The 18,774-nt window shown below is 38.1% G+C and overlaps 1 pseudogene; it reads right to left on the reverse strand.

Moving 5' to 3' along the window:
• On the reverse strand, positions 8,347–13,928 carry LOC100155031 (annotated as a pseudogene).

Here is an 18,774-nt window from a genome sequence, read left to right on the forward strand (position 1 = left end):
TTTTAATGATTGAGGAGACAAAACCATGTGAATAACTTCTACTTGATAAAATTTCTCTCTGGTGATTACATTTGGGGTCTCTTGCTTTTCCACTATAATTCAAATATCATTTTATAAAAGAATTTAGTAAAAAATTCTCTGTAAATGCAAGGTTCCTTCCATAGTAGTTTGAGCTTGACTTTTTTAAAATGTTCCTTTTGAATTCCTGTAATTCTAGATCAAGTTCTGTCATTAACTAGCCATGTAATCCTTGAGCAAATCATTGAACAATCTCTGCCCCCAGTTTCTTCTTTCAGAAAACAGGCATTTTAGGAGTTCCCGTTGTGCTCAGTGGTTAGCGAGTCTGGCTAGGAACTATGAGGTTGTGGGTTCGATCCCTGGCCTCGCTCAGTGGGTTAAGGATCAGGCGTTGCCATGAGCTGTAGGTCAAAGATGTGGCTCGGATCCCATGTGGCTGTGGCTCTGGCATAGGCCAGCAGCTACAGCTCTGATTAGACCCCTGGCCTGGGAACCTCCATATGCCTTGCTAGAAAAGGCAAAAGGACACAAAAAATAAAAATAAAAAAATAAAACAAGCATTTTATATTAACTCCAGGACTGTTCCATCTGAAAATATCACATTTTGTGATTCTGGTAGTATTTTATAGCCTTTTATGGAAGGAATAGCTCTGTACAAGTTTTGGTCCAACCAAAAACATCTTGCTAAAGGCTTACCTATCCATTGCCTAATTTATTGCTACATCAGGCAGTGTAAGGCCAATCTCAAATATTATTAGTAATATCTTGACTCTGAGCCAAATTATTATGGTTGGGCATATTAACTACATAAAAATCCTTTTTTGATTAGGACAGATTCATATTAGCATTATCTTATCGCCTATTCTCAATGACTTTTGACAACCTCATTGGTTTCTGTTTCTCCACCCATAGGTGGAGGTTGTAACAGCTCTTCAAAAGATTGTGGTGAAGAGTAAATCAAATAATAACATGAACATACCTAATAGAATGCCTGGCACATAATAATTTATAGTTATTAGACTCATGTAAACTCCAATTTTTATTTTTTCTTGAAATTAAGTAAATGAGAATGCAAAACATTATATTTTCAGCACACAGGACTGAAAAGTATAGCATCAAATGTTCATCAGGGAACACATGTTCCACCACCTTGACATTTGTGAGAGAAAAGGCTAGGATAAGTACATCTTTAGGAATGTGATAGAACTGAGAGAAAAACCAGGTGAGGGAATCAATACCTTAAAGTGTTAAAACCCAATTTCACCTGTTCTGTATCACCAGCAGTGAATATAAAAATAAAGCCAAAGGAAATCTAGGAGCATGTTAGAAAACTAAATGTCACTGACACTTCAATTAAGCCATCTCTATTTAACTACAAAATTTTGCATTACCCAAATTACAGAGTCTAAGCTCATACTGCTCACCATACAAGAGGCTGATAAATCTAGAGATGAGGTGTTAGAGCAAGGAATAATGACTTTATTCCGAAATCCAGCAGACAGAAAAGATGGTGGACTAGTGTCCCAAAGAACCACCCTAACCAAGTTAGAATTTGGGTTTCTTTTATACTAAAAGGGGAGAGGATGTGGCTGGTTGTTGCAAACTTTTTGGTGCTGGCCAGACCCTGGAGGGGATGTAATAGTTTTTGCAGCTGACCATGTAGGTCTGATCATGATGTTCTTGTAAATCTCTGTGTTCTACAACTTTTTATCTCTATATTAATCAAAAGTGTTATACCTTTAAAGGTCAAGCCTGGGAGGCGTAACCTTGAGATAGGGCTCTATATTTCAAGCTATAAGCAATAGTCTTACAAAAGTGCAAAGCTAGCATGACTAGGCATAGGCAACAGAACAAAGGTTATTGCTAAAGGAATAGATTCAATATGGTGTCAGGTTTGTTCTTCTCTGTTACACTCAATACACATATTTCTTATCTAAATCTTTCCGTTTTCTAGCTATAATTCTTTGTTATTCTTTCTTGCTAACTGTGATGATTTAAAAGGAAGTCCCTCTGCATCAATTTCTTAGGATGGCTGTAAAAACATTATTATAAACTAGGTGGCTTAAAACAACAGAAATTTAATTTCCTCCCCACTCCTCCCCTCTCCTTTCCTCCAATCTCCTCCCACCTACTACTCTAGCTCATTCTCATCTTTGAAGATAGAGACCATGTTTTTATATCCTCTCAATCCTTCACTGAATACAGTGTCAGGTTTAAACATGGGTTTATAGTCATTACTTTTTTATTTTATGGTTCCAGGATTTTCAGTTGCATTAAATTACGTGTCCAAAGTCTTTGAAAGGGATGTTTTGAGGAACCTGTGAGAGAGAATTTGAATGCTAAGAGAGGAAGAAATGATACAAATGAGAGAAGGGATGGTATATAACAATAACTAATCTGTCCATGAGACAATGGTGGGAGTACTGTGAAGAGCATGCATTTTGTCCAACCCACTCATTAAGATGAAGAGTTTCTCATGTAATAGTATTTCTCCATTTATTGAGTTCTGTGCCAGGTGTGCTGCTTAATGCCTCATACACAGTTTCTCAGCTAATCCACTTAACAATTCCGTGAGAAAGGAACTTCTTATTCTCCCAACTGTGGCTTTTGTAGCTTGTTTTCTAAAGATCACCTAACTAGCAAATGACAAAGCTGAAGCTTAGTAGTTTGACTCCAGAAGCATGTTCTGATTGGAAAATAAGAGGATGGCATTGTCTTGCTTATTTGTAATAGCCTGTTTCATGGTTCAAAGTCTGGGTAATACTGGGTAAATACTTTTTTTTTTTTTTAACAATTTCTCTTTCTGTCATCCTTGATTTAAATAACAAATATTCATTTTCACTTTCATAAATAAAAAAGACTTTTTTTTTTTTTTTTTTTTTAGGGCCACTGCCACAGCATATGAAGGTTCCCAGGCTAGGGGTCTAATCAGAGCTGTAGCCACTGGCCTATGCCAGAGCCACAGCAACGCAGGATCTGAGCCCCGTCTGCGACCTACACCACAGCTCATGGCAACGCCGGATCCTTAACCCACTGAGCAAGGCCAGGGATCGAACCCACAACCTCATGGTTCCTAGTTGGATTTGTTAACCACTGAGCCATGACAGGAACTCCAAGACTTCTTTATTGTATAGTTGCTCACTGTTTCAGAAATTTCAATAAAGATTTTAATTTCTATTTTCCCAAATTACTTAAGCTTCAGACCTTTGAAAGTTAAAACTATTAAGACTGTTTCTTTTTAAATATATATTTTTATTTTTTTAATTTTATAATGATTTTCATTTTTATAATGATTTTTATTTTTTCCATTATAGCTGGCTTACAATCTTCTGTCAATTTTCTACTGTACAGCAAGGTGACCCAGTCACACATACATGTATACCTTCTTTTTTTTCACATTATCATGTCCGTCATAAGTGACTAGACATATTTCCCAGTGCTATACAGCAGGATCTCATTGCTTATACATTTCAAAGGCAATAGTTTGCATCTATTAACCCCAAATTTCCAATCCATCCCACTCCCCCCGCCTTGGCAACCACAAGTCTGTTCTCCATGTCCATGATTTTCTTTTCTATGGAAAAGTTCATTTGTGCCGTATATTAAATTCCAGATATAAGTGATATCACATATTTGTCTTTCTCGTTCTGATTTACTTCACTTAGTTTGAGAGTCTCTAGTTCCATCCATGTTGCTGCAAATGGCTAACTATATTTTTTATATTTTTGATTAATATCTATTTTACTAAAGTCTCTCAAGATAAACTTCAGTAAAAATCAGAATAAAAAAAAATTGATCTTTATCCCAACCAACTGACTTTCTCAAAACAGACTTACTGTTTATTATAGCTTATTATATTTATCTTAGCACATAAGTTTTCAAATGCTGGGAAATATTCCTAAGCCTCATTGTTTTCATGTTACATATTTTATTTCCAAACTTGTGGTTAATTTATGTAACACAAAAACCTAGAGGGAGTAGAAAATTCACTTCTGGTGGAGTAAACAATTCATAGCTAACATTTAACCTTTATCTGGATTTTAGGAAGATTGCAACCGTTTAAATCAAATACTTTTAAGACTGAACAAAATAGGGTGTTTGGAAGTAATTCAACTACTTGTGACTAATTTATATTGGATTTAATTTTGTTCAAACATTTCTAGTAACTTGGAAAATCTTCAAGAATACCAATAAATTAATTTATAGTGAAACACATATACAATGTTAATAATATCTAAATAATATTAGTAACGAGAGCAAGAGAAGAAACAAAAATGATGCTTGGTCCCCCCCTAGTGGCTTTTCATTAAGGGTTGGCTTGGAAAAACTTCACTATCATGGCAACTACATGATGAGAAATTATATATGTATTCATATGTATATATAAATATGCATGTAAATTATATATGTAAAATGGTTAGAGTGATTGTGGCCATGCGGTTACATTAAATCTGCATCATATTCTAAGATGTCAGTAAATAACTGCAGAAATAGATAATAAGAGCTTAAAAAGAGTTTCTCAAAAAAGTAATTTAAATTTTTCTTTGGAAAACAAAACATTTAAAGCTACTCATAGGAATGGTATAAACGGACTCTAAAGTTATGGGTGTTTATTTTATTTTTTGTATTAACAATTTAGTGTATTTAAGAATTATCTGTTTATATTTTAATGATGTAACCAGAGTTGATAGTGTCATTATTTGATGGATCTGCCGATTTTTCACTGTTTTTCATGAATAATTAATTTACGGTGTCATTTTATACATGTATAAAATTTGAATTTCGCATATCTTGTTTCTGATCGAGATATAAAACATTGCTAACTTAAATGCTCAGGTTTTTGAAAATGAAGGAAAAACTGTAGGTTGGCCCATGTGTAATTATTATTACTATTATTTCTTCTAGGATGCAGTGCTTATATTTATCTGTCATTTTATAGTTTCTGATAGACATTTATTTTTGGCAGTTAAGAGAAAAAGTTGAGTCCCATTTTTGATTTATACAAATAACTTCAGTATTTCTCTATGTCTGTCATCTCCTCTGTGAAACAGAAATGCATATGTCTAATGAGAAATAGATATAATAAAGATTGAGTACTTTGGACTTACCAAGTGCTCAAAAGATAACATTAAGATTTTTTTTCCTGGATGTATTTCTAAACATATTAGCATGAACTTAGTTTTTTTTAAACAAAGAGATTTGTTTTGTTCTTTAGAATTCTTTAATTTTTTTATTTCCATTTTTAATTAGTATCGTTTAGCCTGGGCCCAGAAAGAACAATGAAAGATACTTATAAAGTGGATAACTTGTGTTCTGCTATGATTTAAAGTTTCCAAGATCTGTAAAAATACTCTGTTTTTTCAAAATCTGTGAAATTTCTGTGAAATGGAGATTTGATTAAAAACAAAAAAAGCATGAAGGATGAGTGAAGGGGTTGCAGAAATAATATGTAAGCTTTGGCAATATATTTAATAAAAGAAGATGGTAAAGTTATTAGATGCTATAGTTAGAGCATTGTTCTGTTCATTATTGTTTACTTTAGAGCAAAAAATTAGAGCCTGGTGTTAACAAGAATATAGATAGGCCTTAGAAGTATATTTCATACTTTATTTTTAGTACAGGAATTCACTGGTGGTACATAAGATATTTAAGAAGTGAAAAAAAATTTTTTTTGGAGGGGACTGGTTCTTTATTTCAAAACGATACATCAATTTTAGGTATCAAAACAGCTACACAACTGGTTATTCTTTCTCCCAAATGGCCTCCAAATAGACCATACCAAAAGAGAGTTCATTTTAAGCCAATTAAGCTGCAGGATGCCTAACCAAAAGACCTCACTGAAACCTCACCAAAAAAAAGGGCGGAGGGTGTAAGGAAAGAAACTTTAAAAGATCAGCACACTGCCAGACCAAAGAGTGTAGAGAGCTCTTACATCCAGATGGGGTGACTAGTGTGCCCCAGCCCCAAAGAAGCAAAGTTCCAAAATACTATAAAATTTAAAAACAGCTTTATACATAAGCTATTCAAGATTTCTCTAGCACTGACTGATACAAAGCACAATGAGAGGTGCCTTGTTAGATGTGCTTTTAGAGACAGCAGCTTCAGACCCAGAAAAGGGTGACGAGATGAGCTTCATATGGCTAAACCAGTGGCAAACATAATTTTCGAGTTCCCGTCATGGCTCAGCAGAAAGGAATCCGACTATCCATGAGGACACATGTTCAATCCATGACCTCACTCAGTGGGTTAAGGATCTGGCATTGCCATTAGCTGTGGTGTGAGTCGCAGATGTGGCTCGGATCCCATGTTGCTGTGGCTATGGCATAGGCTGGCAGGTACAGCTCTGATTCAACCCCTAGCCTGGAAACCTCCATGTGCCACAGGTGCAGCCCTAAAAAAAGCAAAAAACAAAACCACATAATTTTCTTTTCTTTCTTTCAAAGAGGCAGGAGAGCAAATAAGTGGTCACCTCCACAAGTGGGGCACATGATCCATTCTGTGAGCAGTTGGGAACAGGGTAGGGATGGGACAAGGATTTGGTCTCAGAGAGGGGTCTCATCATCTTAATTTGTTTGATCACTTCAGATGAAAAAAATATCATTGCCCAAAGATACTGTAAAGCTGAAAACCTGAACAGCATTTTTCTTTTTTTTTTTTTGTCTAACTCCTGGAATCACTTTTTTAGTTTGGTAGGTACTTTCTACAGAGCAACAAGGTTTCCCATAATGAAGTCTTTCTCTGGGATGTTTGGTTCTCAGTAGGGCAGGCCCATACTGAAACTGACAGCACTAACGGCCTGAACCTAGCCAGAACACAGATTGGGACTTGAACCCATGTGCCAGGACTCAAACCCAGCCTAAATCTAGATTGGGACTTAAACCCAAGGTTTTAAATTAGAAGGACTCACCCTGTGTCTGGACTCACTGAGGTTCAGGTTCTTCATGTCTCCACACAGAAGGAATTCAGTGAGAGGCAAAAGTGATAGGCAAGAAATAGATTTATTAGGATAGGATGCTTGTGAGAGATGCAAGCAGACAGGGAAGGTGGCTCTGCCCAGAGGAACCTGTGGACTACAGTTTTATCCTCCAAGGGGAGTGGGAGTCAGAAAAGCCCGCCTCTTCCTTTCTGGGAGTAGCAGCTCCTCCTTTGTATCCAGTAAGGTGTGTATTCAAATCAGCAGAAAGGTGGTCCTCAAACTCCTGCCCTTGGTCTGAATCTGAATGCAGACCTCACCCCAGACCCCACCCAATGACCTGAGGCAATTCTTATATCTCCATTAGTCAATCAAGCCTGCCTTGTTCTGATGGCTTTTTTTGAGCAATTTATTTACTAACAGTGATCTCCCAGTGTCCCCCAAGTTTCCCTCATTATCTGTGGCCCTTTATTGGGACTTCTAAAATTACCCGTGTCTACTCCATCCCTACTGATACCAGAAAGATGATACCGGAATCCGGGTTCTTGTTCACGGCAGTCAAATGAACTCTGTGAACACACAGACATCAAGCAAGCAAAGTCTTTACTAAAGAAAAGCAAATAGCTCCCAGGGCTACTGAGAGGGGGGAGAAGAGCCCCCTTTCTCTATTGTCCTATAGGGGTTTTTATTCCTTAAAGATGGGGGGGTACCAACGTGGGGTCCAGGAAGATGTGGTTTTCTCCCATTGGCCTTGCTCAGTTACCTCTACCAGCCCTTGTCCAATTGGATTTTAGGGGTGGAAATGTCCTGTAAGTCTCACAGTTTCTTTGCCCTTTTCTTCCTGTAAACTGAGTCACAGGGGATTAGGGATTAATGTCCATCTGGGTGTAGGTACACTCACTATAGTAAGCAAGGCCTCTGGGAACATTCCTCCCTGGAGCCCTTAAGCCACAAATGTTAATCAAGGGCCATATCAAAGAATGCATCAAAGCCCACGTTCCTACACTTGACTACCTGAGTTAATATTCTGCCTCACTATCAATGCTGTTAACATACTGTTATCCTTCAGCAATATGCATTAAGCTGAAACATTTCCTTCCAATAGTGAGAAAGGGATTAGACTGCTGCTTCAGAACTGCAGAACTATATGGAATGTTTTTACAAATAGTTGCCACATCAACAACAAAAATGTAATTACAAAATGTGTACATCACAACATGCTTTTAAAGACACTGCATTGTGCTCACCTTCCATTAAATGTTGTTCCCAAAGTTGCTCAGCCTCAAGCCCTATTGGAATCACTTTTGGGAGAGGCAGAGACAGTCTGGTGAAAAGGGCAAGGGGGTGAGAGGATGGGAGAGGCAGAGAAAGAAGAAAGCAGCCTTCCAGTTAAAGATCAGTCCTCAGTTTAAAGATCAGCTTTGGGCAGGCTGGTGAAGTTGGGGTCGGAGGAAGGAGCAGCGGCAGGGCAGGACTGGGGCGCTCTTCATCTCATTCAGGTCACACAGAGTCTGGTCTAGCATCCTTTATGCACAGAGGTACTCTTCTTTGGTACATTTCAGTTTTTCTTCCAAATCATCAATTGTCTTTTCCAGCTTGGCTACCCATCTCTCAGCAAATGCAGCACGGGTCTCTGCCTCTTTGAGTTTATCAGTATGACTATTTATCTCTTCCTCCTATTTGCCTTCTTTTCAAGAGAACTTTTCTTCAGCAGCACTCAGACTCTTCAGATGGATCAGATTCTGGTCCATCAGTCTGATCTGCTCATCTAGCTGTTGCAAGGGGACCAGCTCGGCTCACTTCTCCATGGGTTCCAAGTCTCCCTCAATAATCACCATCATAGGAACCACCTCTTTATACATCCTACCAGCATCTTCTGCAATGTGCTTAGCTTCTTTGGGTTGGAGTTCCTGGAGTTCCATTTTTGACTCATCTTTTAAGGCTCATTTTTCGATAAGCTTTATACCTCTTGCTCTCATCAGCAGCTTTCTTGACTTCCTCTAGCTTTTGTAGGGCAGTGGCCAGGCCTTCTTGAGCAAGGTCCAGCTTCTCCACAACCAGTTCAGCCCTCTCCTCTGCATCATTGGCCTGCTGCTGCAGAACCTGGATCTTGTGTTTCACTGCCTCAATGGTGGTGACAAAGGCAATTACCCAGCTCCTGCTTGCCCTCAAGTTCCTGCCTTCTCACTGGGCACTGCAGCTGCTTTTCCAAGAAGCATAATTTGCCGACTTCTCAGGGTTATGTGAAGAGTAATCCTAATGCCAATGTAGTTGTTGAGTTACCAGAGCTTTAGGCATTCTCATTTCTGATGGCCCATAGGACATTTTCTCTTGAGTATCCTGTCATGATCTTAAGCTTAAAAATGAAATGCGGAGTTCCCATCATGGCGCAGTGGTTAACGAATCCGACTAGGAACCATGAGGTTGCGGGTTCGGTCCCTGCCCTTGCTCAGTGGGTTAATGATCCGGCGTTGCCGTGAGCTGTGGTGTAGGTTGCAGACACGGCTCGGATCCCGTGTTGCTGTGGCTCTGGAGTAGGCTGGTGGCTACAGCTCTGATTCGACCCCTAGCCTGGGAACCTCCATATGCCGCAGGAGTGGCCCAAGAAATGGCAAAAAAGACAAAAAAAAAAAAGAAATGCATCAAAATCCCCCAGAAGTCTTTCTCTTTTCAGAGCTTCCCGAATTTCTGTCAGTGATTAGTACCATTCTTTGGGGCTAAAGGCCACAATCAACTTCAATAACTTCAGTAAACTTCTTTTATTCCTTCTGGTAAAACTATTTTGAAAATAAAATTTCAAATCTGTGAAAGGTTTTGATTATATATTTTTAAAGTCACACTTGACATAAACTTGCATTTATAACAAGACCATTTGATTCAGAAAACCTGTATAGCTGATCCTATAAGTAAGATGGTTATTAGGGATAATTCAAGGTTCTAAGTAAATCAACCTAAATTACTCATAGGAAACACAGTAACTAGCAGTAAAATTCCTATCAAGAAAGGAAAGTTACTGAGGGAAAAAGTTTTTGTTTTTGTTTTTGTTTTTTTAAGGGCTGCGTCCATGGCATATGGAGATTCCCAGGCTAGTGGTCTAATCAGAGCTGTTGTTGCCAGCCTACACCATAGCCACAGCAACACAGGATCTGAGCTGCCTTTGGGACCTACACCACAGGTCATGGCAACGTCAGATCCTTAACCCACTGAGCAAGGCCAGGAATCTAATCCGCAACTCATAGTTCCTAGTCGGATTCGTTAACCACTGAGCCATGATGGGAATGCCAGGGAAAATTTTTTTAAAAATCCTGATTATATTCTACAATCACTTTATCTCAACACATGGAAGAAAACCAGAAGGCAGCATCTTAGAGTTTTTCCTCCCTACTGAAGTTTTATCTTAGTCATACATGCCATAAGCGTGGCTCTGAGGAAAAATTGAGTGGATCTGGGAAGATTCAATCCCAAAAAGCCTAAGCAAGAGAAAGAAACAAAATGCAAGGTATACACTGCTAAAAGCTGACATGAGTAAAGGAACACACATTATACCTTATAGCAAATTATGATGAGGATAATAATGTTGAATTATATTTAATTGGTTATTATTTAAATATTTTGCCCTATCCATAATTTAATTGGATAAAAATAGCTATAATGTTTTTGTCATTATGTACAAGATGTGAAAGTAATCTGTTCCCTGATGCTCCATCTTGGTCAAGAGAGAAGTTGATTTAGAGAATATGTATGGATCAATGTGATGAAGAGAGATTTATTGATCTGGATTTAGAATAATAGGTGATGACGAGGATCTTATTATTTGTTTAATGTACAGTCAATTTGTTGCTGGAATTCGCCCTCTGCTCCCTGGTGCTGAATGGAAATGCGGAGACAGAGTTTGGGGTGATGGAGAAAAAGATAGCTTTATTGCTTTGCCAAGCAAAAGGGACCACTGCAGACTAATGCCTTAAAGACTGTGCCCCCCTTGGGAGAAATTGGGAGGCGATTCTAAAGTTCGGTGGTGAAAAATTGGGCCATTGGGCCATTGCATTGTTTTTCAAAGCTGGTGTTTAGATGGTCCCAGGATTGGTTTTGACGATCCTTCTTTTGGAATGAAGAATGCATCAACATCTTCCATTTGTTGGGGGTTTCAATTCTGTGGAAGAACTCAAAGATAATGTTATGCATATTTGTTATGTATATTCCCTGAGCAGGAACCAGGATCCTGCCCCAAGGCTACACTATTGTCTCCTGACTGTTGCTCCCAGGTCTCTGCATCCCCTCCCTTCCCTGATAAGCAACTGTTTGAACCTGCTTTTTGGAACTCAGGAAAGGTCATGGAGGCTGAAGTTCATTCTCAAAAAACAAGAAATGGGGGACACAGAAAAGCTTGTGTGCCCAGGAGCCCCACAGGGCCCTCCCTGCTTGATTTCAAATGCACATGAATATTCCTTACAGTGTCTAAACTCAATCTGTTCCCTTTCATGTTACAGAACCATCTCATCATGTTCCTTATGGTCAAATGTGTCATTCTTGGCTAATGTCTTAAGTCCTATGGCAATAAAAAGGAGTTGCTATTACAATGCCATGGCTTTGTTAAGCTATCTGTATTGGAAAAAAAATTATCCTTTTGCCACAATGCTTTGAAATATGATTTTAAAAGTATATTGCATTATTACTCATGCCACCTGTGAATGAACATTGGCTTCCAATATCTCTTCAAAAGTTCTTAATATGCTTCATTGATCATGTTGCAAAATCAAGACTTACAAAATCTGAATATATGGGAAAATGTGAACATATTCATTTTCTGTTCATGTTAAATTTACTGTTTTAAATTTCATTATACTAAACACTATGTCTTCAAACCATGTCTTCTCTTGAACTATTTAGACTGAAATCAGTGCATCTCTAGAATATGATTTCTTCAATATTGACCACACTTCTGTCTTCTGTGCACCATGGATTCTGGTAACATCTAAGAGTCCCCCCTCTCTATTGTCCTATAGATGGGCATTACCAACGTGGGGTCCAGAAAGATATGGTTTTCTCCCATTGGCCTTGCCCAGTTACCTATATGGGTCCTTGTCCAATAGGTGTTTCGGTGGGGGGGGGGAAATGTCCCATAAGTCTCATGGTTTCTTTACCCTTCTCTTCCTGTAGATTGAGTCACAGTGGGTTAGAGATTAATGTCCATCTGGGCATAGGTACACTCTCTATCGTAAACAAGACTGGTGGGGATGTTACTCCCTGGAGTCCTTAAGCCACAAAAGTTAATCCATAGCCATATCAAAGAATGCATCAAAGCCCCTGCTCCTACACTGACTACCTGAGTTATTATTCTGCCTCTCCACCAACAGTGGTGAATATGTTCAGATTGAGAAGAGCATTCTCGTTTGAGTACACAAAAAAGTCCCATCCTTCCTCTATCAGGACCTAGGAGCAAGCATGATGTCACACATTGGTCAGAAATAAGAGGGAGTTCTTGTTGTGGCACAAGGGAAAGAATCCAACTAGTATCCAGGAAGATGCAGTTTCGATCGTGGCCTTGCTCGGTGGGTTGGGGATCCAGCCTTGCCATGGGCTGTGGTGTAGGTTGCAGATGCAGCTTGGATCCTGCGTTGCTGTGGTGTAGGCAAGCAGTTGTAGCTCCAATTTGACCCTAGCAGCAGGTGCAGCCCTTAAAAGCAAAAAGAAAAAAGAAAAGAAAAAAAATGAGAGGACACCAAAATTAGTAGAACTTTTTTTTTTTACCTCAGTCTCCATGTTATAGTCAAAAAACATGTAAATATGAATCAACTTTGAAGCAATAGAAATTAAAACTAGTCTCTTAGCTTTTTGATTACTCCTATAATCTTACTGAATAAAATTAGATCAGTAAATATTAAAAATGTCAGATAAGAAATTTTTCTTTCCAGCAGAACGAATATAAAATTAGATATTATAGTTGCTGTTCTCAAAGAAACTTAGTTTGGAAGATGGATGTGTATACAAATGCACAAGTAAACAAACACATGCTAGCAGTTGGAAGTTGAGGGAAGAAAGGAGGGTTTTGGTGGGGTGTTTTTTCCTAATACACTTTAGACCATCAAAGCAAGATATATTTACTACAAAAAATATGAATTATTCACAAATAAGGAATAGGTCATAAATTGGATATCATATTGGTTTCCTGTTGCCAAAATTATTGCTCTATTGTGGAATGTTTAAGTGTCCTTCCTGGATTCCTTGTAATACAGTCTCTATGTCTGAGTCTGTTGTGGAGACACAGTGGGGGCATTGAGTTGAAGAAACGATAGCAACAGTTGCTGCTAAATATACACTTGATGCTTATGTAACCATTAAACCAAGGGTAAGTGTAGCCATTTAATTCCCTCTGTGGAGCACATATAAGAATATTTCTAACAGAATGAACTGAATCTGAATGTACCATTGGACATTCATAGTTTGATAGCTTTGGACAAAAAAGCTAATTTCTATACATCTTTTTTGGGGAGGTGGAGGATGGGGTCCACACTCACGGCACATGAAAGTTCCCAGGCTAGGGATCGAATCTGAGCCATAGCTGTGACCTACACCATAGCTGCAGCAAGGCCAGGTCCTTAACTCACCATGCCACAGTGGGAACTCCTCTATACATCTTAATCTCCTTTTAGATTCAACACTTAAAGCTGATAGGTACAGAGATGTTTAATACATACTGGCTTCTCCCCTGCTTCCTTACTTTTAAAATTATCCATTTGTAACACACTTATTTTCTTAAAATTGTCCTTGATATTTCACTTTAGCCTAATTTTATCTGCATAATTTTAGAGGCTAAAGAGAACATTCCCCATAATTTACCTAGCAATACTACAGTCTACTAGTCTACTAAAATTTTATAGTTTACTAAACTTGTGAAATATTTTATCTGTGACAATTGCAGAGCAATGTGACAGGGTACATTTAACCACAATTGAAATCAAAATAATGGCCTCAAGCCTATAGTATTATTTTACCCCATATCGTCAGGATGCTAAATCTTTGTGAGGCAACTGTAGATAAGAATTTATTTCCTAGAGGGAATGTTCTCTGTGAATTTGTAACTGAAACCTTATTACTAAATCCTATATTATTCTCAATCACGTGCTTTTTTGTTATTTTTTTATGAAATAAATATGGTCATTCTCAACCGCAGTTAGGAAAGAATAATAATTCTGTTATTCTTTAAATTAAGCTGCTTTCTATCCCCAAAGCAAATAGCCTAACCTCATAGGCAAACTGGGACTAAAGGGGCCATTTGGTATCTTGCTTCACAAAGACAACTGCAGGACAGCCAGGAGCCAAATTTAAATTCTGTTAAGAATAGCAGGATGTATTTTGGTTCTCAGCAGGATAGCACCACTTGTGGTTTTGTTAAGTACATAAGGCAAGTCAGCTCAAGTCTGTGCATTTTGTGTGTGAATGGAAACAACTCCCTTCTGTCCTAGATCACACTGGAATGCTGACATGTACAGTGCTTGGAAATTTAAATCATTTTATCAGAATCAGGCAGCACTTACCCTAGCACTTGAAAAGAAAAAAAAAAGTATTCAATGGTAGAGCAATATCCACTTTCATGTGAGCAGAAGGCATATAATAATATTCAGAATGGTGAGATTTGCTGGTTATGTTGCTTTTATGTTGACATAAGTGCAGTGTGGTAGGTGAAGAATAGAGAAAACGTGGTTGGCTGTTACATTTCTTAAACCTGGCAGAAATGGTAGACAAGAACAATTAATAAACACCATCCCTTGTGTTAAAATTCTAGTGTGTAGATAATTTATGAATCTTAGATTAAAATTCTTCATACATTCCACTAGTACTCCACAAATTTTAACCTTTCCAAGCCTATGACTGGGGCTACTTTTGGGTTCTGTTTGTGTTGGCTGCCATGGACACAAATGCTGCCCAATGAAAAAATCAAGTGGAAAATGGAGGGATAATAAAGGTAAGATAAGAATAAGTATTCGTTATAGTTCCTGCTATGGTGCAGCAGGTTAAGAATCCAGGGTGGTGCAGAGGAGAGGGTTCAATCCCTGGTTTGGCACAGTAGATTAAAGGATCCAGTGCTGCATTAGGGGATCTGGCATTGCTGCAACTTGGATTCAATCCCTGGCCCAGTAATTTACATGTGCTCTGGGTGTGGTCATTGAAAAGAATAAGGAGAAGAAGAAGACGAAGAAGATGAAGCAGAAGAAGAAGAAGAAGAAGAAGAAGAAGAAGAAAAATTTATTCAGCACTATTAACTGAAAAAAAAATGCACAATCTAAAAGTTGAGAATTATATTTCATTTGGTGGACTTACTAAGGACTCAAGCCTGAGATACAGCCTCTCAGCTCTGAGGGATTGGTCTGAAGAGGTAAGGGAAGAACTAGAATATATATGAGTTTTTACAAAAAAAAAAAAAAAAAAAAAAAACGAAACAAAACAAAACAAAAACCCCCAGGTAGTTGGAACATCAAGAGATCACCACATTGAAGAAAATCAAACATCTCAAGTTAATGACTTTAGTGCTTTTCTATGTATAAGAAGATACAAGACTCTGAGCTTATAGAAATTAATCTTTCACCTTAACTATGGAGGGCTAGTATTCTGTTTTTTTCCATGAATCCTTTCACAGTGCACCCTTGGGGGTGGCTGTGGAGGCTGATGGCTTAGTGGCAGACAACTTGGTTTTTCTCCATCCTGAATTCTCCTCAGGGTGCACCACAAGGGGGCAGCTGCAGTTTCTGATAGCTTGATGGCCTCAACATCTTTTGTTCACTAAAATGGCAGGTGACATTCTTTGTCCACATCAGCCAGGATGTGTCAAGCAATTTATATTCAGTCGGGTTAGCGTTAAAGTCAATGACAGTTACTAAGTAGAATTGTATAACTCTAGAATCCTATTAGGGAAAGAAATTGTTTGAATGTTGGAGTCAGGGGTGTTGTTGGAGTCAGGGGTGTTGGTGGTCAGAGTAGTCCCTTGAGTTTTGCCTTTCTATTTGGTTCTATATGAATTGCTGGTTTGATGCTGTTGTTGCTGTTTTGTTTTATTCGGATCTTATATGTTTCACTTATTTCTCAGGCTGGATTTCCCAGGGAGCAGATACTATATTCAATATCTTGAGAAAAAATGCATTCTTTCTGATCTCATATTAACTTTAGGAGGAATTTAGATCTTGGTTTCTAATCTCATTCACCAGTGAAAGAATCAGGGCTTCTTGGAGAAATGGCGGATTCTGAGACTGGGCAGGACATACATAAAATATCCCTGGATCATCCTGTAGTGCCAGAAAGTAGAAGCACTCAAAAAAAAAAAAAAAAAAATCCGCATTGGTAGGAATAGTTCAGAGGGTCACAGGAGCCAGTAGAGAGAGTCTCCAGTGACCAAAGCTGCAACTATTTGAATAACAAAATAAAATAGTATTGTTTTTGATTATGTATTTTATGTTGTATTGTTTAGAATATAACCCAAAGCATAAAATAAATATCTATGGCCCATAAATGACTGAATAATACATGAATAAAGGGGAAAAGAGATAAATTTCCATGCAGAATTCCAAATAAATTTTATAGACACTCCAGCCCTAAAGGAGAGGTTGCATCACTCTCTACTCAGTGTGGGCTGTGTGTGATGATCACACATCTTCTTTCTAAAGATCATACATCTTCTTTCTAAAGGCTACAGTGTGGAAAAAGGAAAGAATAAGAATAACTTTACAAAGAAGAAAACCGACCAAAAGAATTTCTTCCAGGCAGTCAAAATCAACATCAATATGACATCGAATATATATCATGTTGCTAGTTTGTGTCTTTGACATGATGTGATGAAAATGGCACTTTACTTTTATGATCTTCTTCCCCCAAACCCATAACCTGAGTCCAATCCTGAGAAAAACATTGGACAGATTTTAATTGAGGGATATTTTACAAAACAGCTGACCAGTATTTATGAAAATTATTAGGTCATTAAAAACAAGGGTAGGAGTTCCTGTCGTGGCTCAGCGGAAGCAAATCTGACTAGTATCCATGAGGATGCAGGTTTGATTCCTGGCCTTGCTTAGTGGGTTAAGGATCTGGTGTTGCCGTGAGCTGTGGTGTAGGTTGCAGATGCGACTCGGATCTGGTGTTGCTGCAGCTATAGCTCCAATTCGACCCCTAGCCTGGGAACCTCCATGTGACACAGGTACGGCCCTGAAAAGAGAAAAACAAACAAATAAAAAGCAAGGGTAAGTCTGAAAAACTGCCACAAGTTAGAAAAGCCTTAAGGAGATCAGACAATATAGACATGATGTGGTATCCTGAATAAAACCCTGAAACAGAGAAGGAATGCCAAGTAAAAACTAGGAAATATAAATAATATATGGACTTAAGTTATTATATTTGTTTGTCTATTCTAACAAATGTACTATAATAGTGTAAGATGTTAATAATGGGGGAAACTGTGGGCCAGCTGAATTGGGGGACTCTCTATACTATCTGCTCCATCTGCAAATCTAACACCTCTCAATAATAAAGTTTATTAATTAAAAAAGGTACTTCAAGAGACTTATCAATAATCACAATATCTGGGTCTATTACAAATTCAGATTCAAGCCAACTAACAGTAGAGGATAGAGTCATTTTGTGAAGCAGTCATAAACTGGAAGAGTGACTAAATATTTGATAATAATATATTATACTTTTTCTTTAATTGTGATAATGCTACAGTATAATATATAAAGCAGTCTTTATTTTTTATTTATTTTTAATTTTAATTTTTTATTTTTTTGTCTTTTTGCCATTTTCTTGGGCCGCTCCCTTGGCATATGGAGGTTCCCAGGCTAGGAGTCGAATCCGAGCTGTAGCCACCAGCCTACGCCAGAGCCACAGCAACAAGGGATCTGAGCCGAGTCTGCAACCTACACCACAGCACACGGCAACACTGGATCCTTAACCCACTGAGCAAGGCCAGGGATCGAACACACAACCTCATGGTTCCTAGTCAGATTTGTTAACCACTGACCATGGCAGGCACTCCAGTCTTTATTTTTTAGAAATACAAACTGATGTATTTAAAATTAAAACGATATGATGTCTGGACCTTTCTCAAAATAATCCAATTGGATTGCAGAATATGGGAATATAGATGAGACCAGATTCCACAGGAATTGATAATGTTGAAGCTGGATAATGACAAGATAGGAGTTCATCATACTACTTTTGGGGGGGGCCACACCTGTGGCATATGGAGGTTCCCAGGCTAGGGGTCCAATCGAAGTTGTTGCTGCCAGCCTATGCCAGAGACATAGCAACACCAGATCCAAGCCATGTCTGCTACCTACACCACAGCTCACGGCAATGCCGGATCCTTAACCCACTGAACAAGGCCAGGGATCGAACCCGAAACTCCTAGGTTCCTAGTCGGATTCGTTTCCGCTGTGCCACGACAGGAACTCCCTCATCATACTACTTTTTACTTGATGTATGTTTAAACATTTCTATTAATATTTTTTGAATTAAAATTTATATTAGAGGTCTGTCAGGAGTAAATGAATATTTGTGCTTTCATGTCAAATATATTATTTCATCTCATGAATTCACTGTTTCTTCATTAGTATGAGAGGGCATTCTTCCATGATAATGCCACCCTTTTATATTCTTACACAATAGTTAAGAAAAGAAGAAAATTCTGATAGTGTTTAATAAAATATTTTACATACAAGTAAGTTCAGTGATTTGGATTCAATTAACATACTATGTTTATTACTTATGTTTAAATGCTGTGCATTCAATTATTTCCCTTTTGCAAAACAGCACTAACTAAAGAAACATTGTGAGATATGTAGAATAAATCATAAATATTT

This window comes from Sus scrofa, chromosome 4, assembly GCF_000003025.6.
Source record: "Sus scrofa isolate TJ Tabasco breed Duroc chromosome 4, Sscrofa11.1, whole genome shotgun sequence".
Classification (NCBI taxonomy): domain Eukaryota; kingdom Metazoa; phylum Chordata; class Mammalia; order Artiodactyla; family Suidae; genus Sus; species Sus scrofa.